Source organism: Mustela lutreola, chromosome 4, assembly GCF_030435805.1.
Source record: "Mustela lutreola isolate mMusLut2 chromosome 4, mMusLut2.pri, whole genome shotgun sequence".
Taxonomy (NCBI): domain Eukaryota; kingdom Metazoa; phylum Chordata; class Mammalia; order Carnivora; family Mustelidae; genus Mustela; species Mustela lutreola.
This window is the reverse complement of record NC_081293.1, coordinates 129,003,657-129,017,338: the sequence shown is the minus strand read 5'-3', so window position 1 is coordinate 129,017,338 and position 13,682 is coordinate 129,003,657. Positions and strand designations below refer to the sequence as shown.

General features: G+C 37.3%; 1 long non-coding RNA gene across 1 annotated transcript; it reads left to right on the top strand.

Moving 5' to 3' along the window:
* The first annotated feature begins 10 nt into the window (after window positions 1-10).
* Window positions 11-13,162, top strand: LOC131829351 (uncharacterized). The gene is made up of 3 exons (XR_009352828.1): window positions 11-102; window positions 5,642-5,734; window positions 12,204-13,162. It is a non-coding gene; the product is annotated as an uncharacterized LOC131829351 (long non-coding RNA).
* The last annotated feature ends 520 nt before the right edge of the window (window positions 13,163-13,682 follow it).

Genomic DNA, 13,682 nt, shown 5'->3' with positions numbered 1-13,682 from the left:
TACGCACGCGGCTGCAGGGATGGCGCATGCGCTTATGGAGAACTCCCGCGGACAGACGCAGGCGCAGACGTAGACGCAGGTGCTGAGCGGCGTCCCTTACTGGTAGGTGGGGAAAACTAACCTCTTTGTAGGCATAAAGCGCCGAAAAACGCCGAGAAAATGTTGAGGCGCCCTCAGGCACGGGGCAGTCAGGTGCAGAATGGATACCTAGGAGATTAACATTTAGTATGGGATGGCACTGAACATGGGACTGCCCTGCACGAATTTTTACTCTGATTGAGGAAACCAAGGGTACCACAGTCTTCACTCGGGGAAGCGGAGTAGAAAAACCAAAAGAACCACCAAACAGACCATAAGACCAAACGCCTAAAAGTCGCAAACTCAATTGCGAAAAAAGAACGCGAAAAGCTGTTTGTTCATTGACGGATTGAGTAACCTCTTGTAAAGTGCCCGGAGCCAATGCATTTAAAACTTGGGACGCAAATGTCAGGACCTGAGGGCTGTAACAATTTCATTGTGTCTAGTGAGGAAGGAAATTTGTCTTAAACAGTTTGTGAGACATTAGCTTCTTGGAGGTGGGTAGACAAGCCTTTCCTCACCCCACATTTAAAGCGCGGCTTTGTGAGAATTAAAAAGCCTATTTTCTTCAGCCTGAGCAGGACCAGCAGACAAAGTGGTAGCCCTGAAGTCCGCCCCACCCACCTCCAATCCCTCAATGCCTCTTGAAATTAAAAAAAAAAAAAAAAAAAAAAAAAAAAAGTCCACAGCTAAGTTAGGCGGCCCCGTACCACAATGCAAGTCTTAACAGTAATCTTTCTTACCCACTCAGAATTCATTTCTAGAATCCTTTTCATATTTTTACCCCTCTTTTATAAAAGTCATCATTTGGAGATGAAAAAAATGTGAAAAATATCCCTGTCTTGATTGCTTTGTTGCTACTGAACCTCACTCTTCCCCACCAGTCAGTAAAGTTGTGATTGTTGCTTAACCTGTGATTAATTAATCAGGACGTTAGGCTGTTAGTACGTAGATGCTTAGTTTAATCTTGTTAATATTTGCTGCCATTTAGATTACTGTCTTTACAAGGTCTTTCTCTTCAATCAGAGTAGTGTTAAGCCCAATCTATTTATTTTCTGGTTTTTTTTTCTTATTAATGGACACAAGCCAAAATTGTTTTCTATCCCATAATACATGGGCAAATGATAACAGCAAATGAAAATAAACGAGAAAATGACACTAAAACATCCTAAAATACAGAGGAACATTATGTACTATAAACAAAGGAAAAAGTATATTTTCCTTAAACAAAACAAGGTCAGAGCCTGAGATATTTATTATAGCTCTGGTTATCATTTAGTAAAAGAAACATGAAACTGGAAACTTTTGCCTTTAAAATGTGCAGCTAAAATGAAGGTGAGGTGAAATGACTCAAGGTATTATCCAGACCTGATGCATAGGTCATTATTGGATAAAATGTCACTATCTCTGCCACTGAGAAAATGCCACTCTTTTCTGCATGGTTGCTGAGAAGATAAGAATATATGCAAACTATTAAACTCAGTGGCACTAGAAAATTTTGCATAATAGGCATGGTAGTCCCAAAGGAGCCATTGGCATAACTCACAATTTGATCTAAAAAAATGTTTAATATAAACTAGAGTTATTCTAATACAAAAATTTTAATAAGCATTTTATTTTAGAATAAATCTAAAATTACAGAGAGGTTACAAAGATAGCCCAAGGAGTTCCCATCCCTTTACTCAGCTTGCCTTAATGTTAACATACAACTATTTGTCAAAACTAGGGATTTATGTTTGTACAATACTATAAACTACAGACTTTACTTGATCTCATTACTTTTTATTTATTTGATCTTTTATTCTCATTATTTTTTATTTATTTGATCTCATTACTTTTTCAACTACAATCTTCTATTCTAGAATATAATTTTGGATACCACATTACATTTAATCTGATAAATATTTTACTGTAGTTATTATTTTAAGAATAAAATGAATATATAATTTAAAAATGTAACATTTTATAATTTTGTACTGTTTAATTTTATCAGCAGACTGAAATGAAAATTGTCTAAATTATCCGCTTTGTAGGTTATTTAAATTGATCTTTTGTCTTCTCACTTATTAATTAGATTCTTAACTTTTGTCTGTCATGCTTTCGGTTCTGCTGTCCAAGAGAAATCAAGGTAACTAAATTAAAAGGCCTGTTTGGGGGCGCCTGGGTGGCTCAGTGGGTTAGGCCTCTGCCTTCGACTCAGGTCATGATCCCAGGGGCCTGGAATCGAGTCCCGCATGGGGCTCTCTGCTCAGCGGGGAGCGTGCTTCTCCTCATCTCTCTCTCTGTCTGTCTCTCTGCCTATTTGTGATCTCTCTCTCTGTCAAATAAATAAATAGAATCTTAAAAAAAAAAAAAAAAGGCTTGTTTGTGAAATTGTCATCAATTTTACACCTCTCCCTTGGATATTCACCAACTTCCTTGAAATGCCCACCCCTTCTTCTCTACACCAAAAATTAATTTCCAAGGACCCATAAATGAACTCCAAATGTGGCCTTTTCTCCTGCAGTAGGCTTCTTTAGTTTCCTCTTTTTTTCCTGCTCCTATCAAAACCTAGCCAGCCTATAGCTTATTTCCTGAGGACATTTCCAAGGACTGTCCAGCCATTCTGACAAATTAATTGAGTCAAGATGTTTGTAGGTAGAATTGGCATAGAGTTACTTCTAGTAAAAATAATTGCCTACTACATGGCTTCCAGTTACTTCATTAAGGAGATATAACCTGTTACTGGAATTTTCAGGTACCATAGCAAGTCAGTGGAAGGGATTTTTGGTGGATGAGCAGGTCTTTCAGATCTGCTTAAGACAAATGCTTCCTTTTTATCAACCATAGGCCTAAACCATAATGGACTAAACCATAATGGAACTAGGTGGGAAAGGAGGTTAAACCTGGAAACAAATAAGCCTGTTTCTTTTTATGAGATAATAACTAAACTCAAATTTATAGAAATTTCATCTATAATATATAAGTGAAAGTATAGTGCTGTATTATACTGTAATACTATTAAAACATTTGTATTGTTTATATTATTCATCTCTTTTCTCTCTATTAATATAGTTACTCAGGAAATAAATAGTTTATCCCAAAATTTGCTATGAGATTAACTTTCTGATACTTTTCAGCACCTACAGTTCTTTTTTCTTTTGTATCTATAGTTTTTGTTATAAATATTACAGGTTAGCAGGAAGTAACCCATTAGGTTGGATTTACTAGTATTTACTAATAAAATGTTTTCTCTCTGCATTTCCTCTTCCAGAGCCAACCCAATGACAAAACGTTGAAATAATAGTTTGTTTTTAGTGTTCTTAGGCTTCTTTTTCTGTATCTGCCCCCCCAACACATTATTATTACTTTTTATTATAGGTACTGAGTACCCTTCTCCTTTCCTCTCACAGTGCTCATCAAAACTGGATCTCAGGCATGAATATGATACCTGCATTTTACAACCTGACATAATTTTAACTTGGTGCATTAATTCCTCAGGGAATTTACTTCTAGTTTTTATCTCTATCTGTGAAATGAACAAAAGACCCTAACTTCTACTAAAAGAATTTTAAGTTTTAGTGTAGGAGATCCTCCAGTGGGGGAGCATGTGGAAAGAGGAAGGTTTCTTGGTGTCCTCAGTATAACAGAAGGTGGCAGCTTATTCTAACCGTAATTATTTTGTTGATTCTGCAATGCATTGTTATCAGGATTCACTAGTTTTCATCTACAGAGAAAATAATGTCACCCAAAGGTCTTCTTCACTGTTAGCCTTTATCCATATGATCTCCAGAGGTGTTCCCCTCTCCCTTAAACTTATGCATTTGATCATATCACTGTATTCAAGATCGCCTTATGGTCTCAGCCATCATATCATGTTCCAGGTGGAAACATTTACAAAGTTGCTTTCTTGGAAGTTTCATTCTTATGTCTCATTGCCACCTTGATCTTGAAATGATTTTTTTTTTTTTTTTTAGATAAGCTGCCACATTGTCATCTCCAACTATTTAGATGTCTACATCTTACACTTTTTAATATTTCCTAACAGGGTCCATCTGGCTTAGGCCTAACATTCAATATATACTCCCTGAATATTTGTTAATTAATTTTTTTCTTAAGAAAGACAGTGCCTAGATTGCTAAATCCTATGACATATGAATCACCTGAAGTAAGGCACAGAGTTATTCTCACTTGTTAGCCTTATAATCTCTAAAACACAAATTCTTTCCATTAAAAATATTGTTACTCTGAAAATGATCATTAATTGTGGTCTTATACGCAGTGATTAAATCAAGTTTTCCCTACTCTGGAAAACAGCATGGAGGTTCCTCAAAAAGTTGAAAATAGAACTACCCTATGACCCAGCAATTGCACTACTGGGTATTTACCCTAAAGATACAAATGTAGTGATCCCAAGGGGCACGTGCACCTGAATGTTTATAGCAGCAATGTCTACAATAGCCAAACTATGGAAAGAACCTAGATGTCCATCAACAGATGAATGGATAAAGAAGAAGTGGTATATATACACAATGGAATACTATGCAGCCATCAAAAGAAATGAAATCTTGCCATTTGCAATGATATGGATGGAACTAGAGGTTATTATGCTTAGTGAAATAAGTCAATTGGAGAAAGACAACTATCATATGCTCTCCCTGATATGAGGAAGTGGAGATGCAACATGGGGGGCTTGGGGGGTAGGAAAAGAATAAATGAAACAAGATGAGATCAGGAGGGAGACAAACCATAAGTGACTCTTAATCTCACAAAACAAACTGAGGGTTGCTGGGGGGAGAGGGGGGTGGGGTTATGGAAACTGGGGAGGGTATGTGCTATGGTGAGTGCTGTGAAGTGTATAAGCCTGGTGATTCACAGACCTGTACCCCTGGGGCTAAAAATACATTATATGTTTATTTTAAAAAATTAAATTAAAAAGAGTGACAAAAAAAAATCAAGTTCTCCTAGATAATAAAGGTAAATAGATTGAACAAATAAGAGCCATATCCCCACTAAACTTCATCTCCCTAAATTAAAATGTAGCATCGTCAAAGTGAGGGCCTCAGGCCATTTAATTATTACTTTGAAACAAAACCTATGTGAAGAAAAATTGTAGATATATTGCCTTTCTTCCTAGGGGTTTATGGTTTGTTCATTCCTTCATTCATATAACAATTACTGAGTTCCTAGTTTATCCCACATATTCAGATATGGGCTGAGACACTGCCACAGTTACTGGAATAACTAGGCAAGAGTAATTAAGCAGAGTAGTTGTGTTAATGAAAGCAAGAAATAAATTCTATTATTTCTGCTACCTGAACTCCTAGTGAGTGGAGAAACTTATTCCTGTTGAACGTGGTTTTGTTTTGTTTTTCATGCACCCTGTTTTTAATTTGAAGAATGTCATCAAAAGTTATTTTCTTAGAAATATTCATAGAAATCCCAAGAATTGGTTGAATCATGTTTTTAAGACCCCCATTGTCAACTAACTGTACTAGAGGGACAATAGTATTTTAAGGGGCTTCTACTAAACTATGAGTCATTGACTGCTCTCTTTTTAATGCTTTCTTATAATCATCCACAGGTATAAGAATGGCAGTGGAATCATCAGAAGGATCTTTGATAATGCGGCTTCCTGCCTGTCCAAAACAAGAGTGCTCATACAGCAGGAAATTCAGTAATGTATTCAGGATTCTCATTGACCAAAACCATTTTCTTTGTTGCTTGTTACTGATACTTCATAAAACAGTCTCCACCCACAGTAAAACAGAATTCTTAGATAATTTGAATAATAATTCCAGATAAGGAAATGAATATTTATAGTAACATATTCATGTATTAAGTCTTTATTACTACCTCATTATAAATTAATCATGTAGAAAATTTTCTCCTAGAAGGAGGTATTGTAAGAACATCTAAGTCATTGTCCTATTGTTACTTAAACCCAAGTTTTGCTGCCTGTTGCTTGAAAGGCCACCACTATTCAAGAGATAAATTTTGATTGGAAAGGAATATGAACTTTATTCAGGAGGCCAACTATCTGGGGGAAAGGGTGGATTCTTGTCCAAATGCCAACTCCAAGGCTTCTGCCTGGCCCAGAGATTTTGAAATGGTTTTAATTAGCTAAAGGAGTACAGTGGTCTGTGACACTTCTTGATTACATGCAGACTCAATGATGCCAGCTACAGAGTTATCTTGGTAATCAGAAGTTCTGGGTCCTTGGCACCAGGGGGTGGTTATTATGCAAGGGTACTCTGTTCTTTCTGCAAAGGAAGGTAAGCTCTATGGATGTGCAGCGGTCAGTTAAGTCATCTGTGTGACCTTAAAAAGAAAAAACATTTTGCTAAAAGATTGCTGGGCTAATCAGAACGCCAAGGCAGCTTCAAGCCAACTTGCTGGCCTCTGTGGCCTGGGAAAATTTTGGTCCCTTATTCCCCAAGGTCAGTGGTCTGCAAATCTCAAAGAAGGCAAATTAGTTTTGTTACAGATCAAGGACGTTAAGTGAGCAGGCGAAGAGTGTGTTAACTTGAAGCAAGCTAACCCTTAAGACTGGCTGGAGTGCTGTCACACTATGCATGTGTGTTAGACTATTACTCCACACATGGTAAGCTACAGCTTTAGCATGAAAAAGTGTATGTGTACATTGCACCCATTATGTAGCCTCCAGAGGACACATGGCAGAGATTATACTCTGAGAAAGTAAAGAACACATAACTTACTAGAGGACATGGTTGTGTGAACAGAAGTGAAGTTTATGAAGAACTTATTTTGTTCAAGAGTATAGAACATAAAAAATATATAGTTTTTCAAATCTTTCTAAGGACCATATGTACTACAAAGAGATAATTTTTAAAAATTGGATTTGTAATAATTCTGGTTTGACTTTAAATACATTTGTTCATTCAATCTAACTCTTTCAACAGGACTAAATTTCTCATTTAGTACTGTAGAGCTCCCAGAAATTTTGGTATTCATTTCTGGTATCTATTTCCCTATCTCTCTTTGACTCTTCAACCTACTACAGTTTTATTTCTGTTACTACTGTTTCATTAAAATTACACTCATTAGGTCCTTTTCTCAGTACACATTTTATTTGCTCTGGAAATGTCTGTTAGTGAGGCAATTACCATTATGGGATATTCTCCCATTTTTGTTGACCAAACCGAAAGCTAACAAAAGGAAAAAAAAATGAAGCTACCAAAAGGTAATATGGAACTTCTGACTTTATGTAATTCTTTTATATAATTATTAGTAAGAAAAAGTAGGCTCAAATGCCAGTATGTAACAAAACTAAGTGGAAAAAAAAAAACCCCATAGTTTGACAATTATACATTAGCTCCCCTGACCTAACAGAATGCTAAGAAAGTTTCTGATGAGTCAAAATGAGGTGGCAGTAATTGAATGATGGAAAGGATGAGTCTATATCTAGGGCAAGTAAGGAATAAGTCGTTTACTCAGGAACCTTATAGGGTGGAATTGGTATAATACTTATGTGTTGAGTGATTTTTTTTTAAAGTTACTTTTACATTGAACAAGCCCTAAGCACAAGACCTAATAAAACATTTTTTTTTTTTTTGCTTCCCATTATCTCTTCAAATATTTCTAATGGTGAGAGTTTTCCCCCACTATTGAATTAGAATTCCAAAGTTCTGTTCTTTTTTTTCTTTTTTCCTTCCTTCCTTTTTCTTATTTTATGATTTATTTATTAGAGAGAGAGAGAGTGTACAAGCCAGGGGAGGAGAATAGGGAAAGAGAAAGGGGAAGCAGACTCCTACTGAGCAGGGAACTCTATGCAGCACTTCATATTAAAACCCTGAGATCATGACCTGAGCTGAAACCAAGAGTTGACGGCTTAGCCAACCGAGCCACCCAGGGCCCGCAACCAACCCCCCCAAGGCTTTTGATCCACTCTTAGATAATAACCAGACCTTAAAAACATTTTAAGGTCCCCAACAGTCTGGGTTCTTAAGTCAAGAGTGTTGGTTCTTGTATAATAATCTGAATTCTGCATTTAACTTAAAGTGACATCTTTCCCCCCTTCTTTTAGGTTGTGCTGATTTTAGGTGCCATTTTGCTAATCTGGGCTTCAGGCCATTCTAGATTTGGAGCATGAGAAGCAGGAAGAAAAAGATGATAAGAATATTTTTACTTGAAATGACTTTGGTGGGCTAGATTTGAGTTTCTGGGATTGGCAGATATTTAGGACTAACTCTTTCATGGGTGCTTTTGTGGGTACTTGAAAGAGTCCCACCACTGGGGTCTTTCACCTCTGGATCTCTACTAGATATAGATGTGTTTGAATGCTGCCTTGATCTTTCTACCCTTGTTACCTCTAGACATACGGGATTCACTTAGATCCTATCCTTGTGGGTCTTTCAGTAGCTCTTGATCCGTTTCAGTAGCCCTATTGAACAGAATCCAAGGTGAGCTCTTCTACATATATGGCCCACCTCCAGCTATGGGAAATTCCCAATAGACTTTACCTGGGCAAATTTGAGAGTGCAAGCCAATCTCCAAACAATAGAAACTCTTCTATAACACCACAGCATTTGGTAAGCTGATCTCTTGACTTCTTGATTTCTCTGGACAAGAATCAGGTTGGTCCTTAAGCCTCACCACTGCAGGGATAAGACAGTACGCTTTCTCAGTAGGCTTCTTGGAGGCCCCTGCATGTCCAAATGAAAGTGAGAAGGAACAGGCATCTCCTATTCCTTACCCTTTGGCGATGGAGGACCTGAGAGGTCCCAGAGTTTTGTTATTATTTCCTTTAAAATCTGAATTTGTTCACTGTATTGTGCACCTAAAATTAATATAACATTGTATGTTAATTATACTGGAATTAACAATAAGAATAAAATTTGCTGAATTTGGGTCTGGCACCTTACTTTAGTTTGAAGCTTCTAGTTCATCTTGATGTGTCAGTTGTAGCTTGTCAGTGTCCTGAGATATTCCTTTTTTGGGAAATAGGAAATTTGGGGCTAGAATTGAATTTGAGTAAAACACAAATACATTATTTTTGATTCTTCTCCACATGAACTTTTGTCATTTCTCAGTTCATTAATAATTTAGCTATGGGGAACTGAACACTGTGTTATTATAAATTTTTTTCTTTTATAAATTTAATTATAATAACTGATATTTATTTGAGGATGATATTTCCCACCTCTTTTGTCATTTTTTTGCCCTTCTGAAATGTAAAGGAATTAATAATCCTTCAAGTAAACCTCTATGGGATGATCTTGGACTATGAGACTCTCTTATATGCCATTAATTTCAAATTTGGACTTCTCTTTGCCTAATGTGTAAATTATCTCTCCAACAGTTAGGAATGATTACATCTCTTCATTAAGGAAATCATCTCTCATATGAAAAGTCATCTTAAAAAAAAATTTTTTTTTTTAAAGATTTTATTTATTTATTTGACAGAGAGAAATCACAAGTAGATGGAGAGGCAGGCAGAGAGAGAGAGGGAAGCAGGCTCCCTGCAGAGCAGAGAGCCCCATGCGGGGCTCAATCCCAGGACCCTGAGATCATGACCTGAGCCGAAGGCAGCGGCTTAACCCACTGAGCCACCCAGGCGCCCCTTAAAAAAAATTTTAATATTGTCATTTGTCTTGCCATGTAAGACTTCTGACAGAAAATTGTCTCATAGATGATAGGTACTTTATTTTTTAATCAAAGAAAAAATGGTGTCTTATATCCGATCTTTAAAAAATATTTATTTATTGGGGCGCCTGGGTGGGTCAGTGGGTTAAGCCGCTGCCTTCGGCTCAGGTCATGATCTCAGGGTCCTGGGATCGAGTCCCGCATCGGGCTCTCTGCTCAGCAGGGAGCCTGCTTCCCTTCCTCTCTCTCTCTGCTTGCCTCTCTGCCTACTTGTGATCTCTCTCTCTCTCTGTCAAATAAATAAATAAATAAATCCTTTTTTTTTAAAAAAATTATTTATTTATTTATCTGAGAGAGAGTGAGAGTGTGAGGCCAACTCCGCTCTGAGCAGAGAGCCCGATGTGGGGGTCCATCCAAGGACCCTAAGATCATGACCTGAGCTGAAGGCAAATGCTTAAATGACTAAGCTACCCCAGCTTCCCAAACACGTTTTGTTAAAAGAAGTTGAGATCTGTCATGTATAGATATTTTGGCTTAAAGGGGAAAGAAAATAGTAAGTACATCAATTTCATATTACTTCCTTGTAAGATATTAAAGTGATGTGACAAGAAAGCAAAGATTACTATTTATAAAACATTACTGTGAAGCTAGTTAGAAAACTCTATAGCAGAATTAGAGAGGACATAAAATTGAATAATCTTGACCCATTTTATTTACATAGGCACATAGGAATTATGACTGAATCAAAGCTATGATCCACCAGGCCAACATTTTACTAACAACAGTAGCCCAAGTTTATAAAAACTGTTATGCAAGTGTTAGTCATAATGTCTAAAAATTTCAGATGAAATTGAAGGATGGTTGGAACCAGAAAGTTGAATTCATTGAATTATTTTGTCCCATCACATTTTGTAAGTCTTAAATACATCTAGCCTCACTCCATGTCTTTTTTTTTTTAATTTTTAATTTTTTATAAACATATATTTTTATCCCCAGGGGTACAGGTCTGTGAATCACCAGGTTTACACACTTCACAGCACTCACCTAAGGCCATGATTGGGATTGAAGTGAATCACTGTCTTTCGCATGGCATTTTGGTATACAGTATGACTGGTAATTTTGTGTTGTGTTAATTCAGCTGTAACTGTGGTTTCTAGAATTTCTTTTCTGTTAGTAGTTTCAATTTAGAGTTGGCTGTTAGAGAAATTTATATGAGATTTAGAAGGAAGAAATAGCAGCCATTCTCTCAGAGGATTGATGCAGGGCCTCAGGCAGCATGGCTCAGTACATGCTTGTGTGTGTCTGCATGTGAATGTGGTTACTGATGTTCTAGCTCCCCTTGTTCACACAGATTAGTACCTAGGCCCACAGCTTCTCTAGCTCCCATAAGATCTCCTACGTTAGCTTTTCCAGTTCCTGGGCCTGTAGCATATATAGCAAGATGGTGAAAGGCAGAAACTTTTTCTGCAGGTCTAAGGCCGTCTTTCTTCAAGTTTGACATAATGAGTGACCAGCTTCCAGTTTGTACTTGTGGAAGAAAAATGTGTTCTTGCTTTATCCTACTGTCTGTGCAGCTTCTCTTCCTAACTCTCTGACCTGCTGATTTGTAATGATTTTCGGCCCACCAACAGACACAAAGGCACCAGCCTTCCACAAAGTTTTTCACACCTCCTTCTGTGATCCTTTGTAGTGATTTCTCTCTAATCCTCCAGCTATTCACATTCATATCTTTCTTTCCTCAGCTTCTCTCATAATTGTGTTAAATTTTTTTTTTTTTTTTACAATTTTACTTATTTAGAGAGAGCACAAGGAGGGGAAACAGTAGGCAGAGGGAGTGGAAGAAGCAGGCTTCCCACTGAGCAGGGAGCCCAATGCAGGGCTCAATCCCAAAATGCTGAGTTTATGACCTGAGTTGGAGTTTAATCACCTGAGCCACCCAGGTGCCCCTTAAATCTAATATCTATAGTAAGTCCCTTATTCCATACTATTCATAGTTTTCTGTTTTCCTGATTCAACCCAACTAATGTAATGCCTATTTATAGAAAGGATTTTAAGAGATTATAAGAGAAACCTCAGCAGGAGAGCTCAAAAAACACAAGGTTAAAGATGTTCTTTGGACATGGCAAAGAAGAAGTCTATTTAGGGGAGACCAGGAAGACCACAGCATAGCCTACACCAAGGAATGCCAAAGGATCTTGAATATAACAAGGAAATTAGAAAGGAATCCATAGTATTTTTAGGTCTGCCCTGAATATATTTATATTCTCAATGAAGTAAAAAAGACCAACTCTTAAAATGTGTCCTTTACTTTACATATATTTTAAATTCTCTTATGACAGCTTTTATCTTTTTTCTCTGCTTTTACATAATTGTAAGCACAAGGAAAGGAAAAAGAAAAAGAAAAGCAAGATGTTAAGAAGTGCCTGACTTTACTTTCCAAAGTTAACTTTTCAAATTCTCTTAAGAATATAACAAAACTTTTGCATATTCCCACTGAAAGTCCATATGAACATATCTACAAAATTTTCATTCCATTTTAGGTCATCCAAGGATCTTTCTGCAAAGCCCATCTATGTAAGTATAGGGAGTTTTTGTACTCCCTTCCCATTACTTCTATAACATCATCTTTTCTCAGTCATCCCTATCTTGGTTATTAGCATCATCATTCACATAAATGATAAAGCCAAAAACCTCATCAATCTTGTTTCCCTTCTTCCTGGCTTCTCACAACAAATCCATCAGTGAATCTGTTTGACCAAACCTCCTAAATATTTCCCAATTCCAATAACCTCTCACCACCTTCACTCTTACCTTTATTTACTTTATTGGACTATAGTAAAAGCCTCCTAACTGATAAACCTGGCCCTGGGATCGAGCCCCGCATTGGGCTCTCTGCTCAGCAGGGAGCCTGCTTCCTCTTCTCTCTCTGCCTGCCTGTCTGCCTACTTGTGATCTCTGTCTGTCAAATAAATAAATAAAGTCTTTTTTAAAAAAAATAAGCATTTCAGTCCTTTCACCACTTAAAGATTTTAGGATATAAGGATGTAAGATTAGTGAGGAAATTAATTGCAAATAGCTCAGAATTTGCTTTTATTTTAGTATTATTTTCAATGGAATCCATAGATTCCATAGAATTTCTGGGGGTACCTGGGTGGCTCAGTGGGTTAAGCCTCTGTCTTTGGCTCAGGTCATGATCTCAGGGCCCTGGGATCAAGCCACACATTGGGCTCTCTGCTCAGCAGGGAACCTCCTTCCCCCTCCCCCGCCTCTCTGCCAGACTCTCTGCCTACTTGTGATCTCTATCTCTGTCAAATAAATAAATAAAATCTTAAAAAAAAAAAGAATTTCTAGTGATATGGATGAACATTGATTATACAGTCTATGAGAAAAACAGGTAGAATTTTAAAATGCTTTAGAGGTGTTTGGTTGGTTCAGTCGGTAGAGCATGCAACTCTTCATCCCTTAATCTTGTGCGTTCAACCCCCACATTGGGCAAGGAGCCTACTCAAAAAAATAAAAATTTTAAAATACTTTAATATGAATAAAATGTCTTTAGAATGTATTCCATTTCATGGGGCACCTGGGTGGCTCGGTCATTGAGCATCTGCCTTCGGCTCAGGTCATGATCCTGGGGTCCTGGGATTGAGCTCTGCGTCTGGCTCCCTGCTCAGCAGGAAGCCTGCTTCTCCCTCACCCATTCCCCCTGCTTGTGTTCCTTTTCTCACTCTCTCTCTCTGTCAAATAGATAAATAAAATCTTCAAAAGAATTTAAGAAAAGAATGTCCCATTTCAAAATCACTCTTTTCTGATTATAAAGCAATATAGCTCAAACTATTTTTGTTTGAGCAATATAGCTCAAACAAAAGGAAAACAATACTCTCAATTCTGTGATCCAGAGAAGTAATAATATGTTACTTTTTAGAAGATTGTATTTATATATTCAGGAGAGAAAGAAAGAGAGCATGAATAAGGAGAGGGTTAGAGGGAGAGGGAGAAGTAGACTCTCCCCTGAGCAGGGA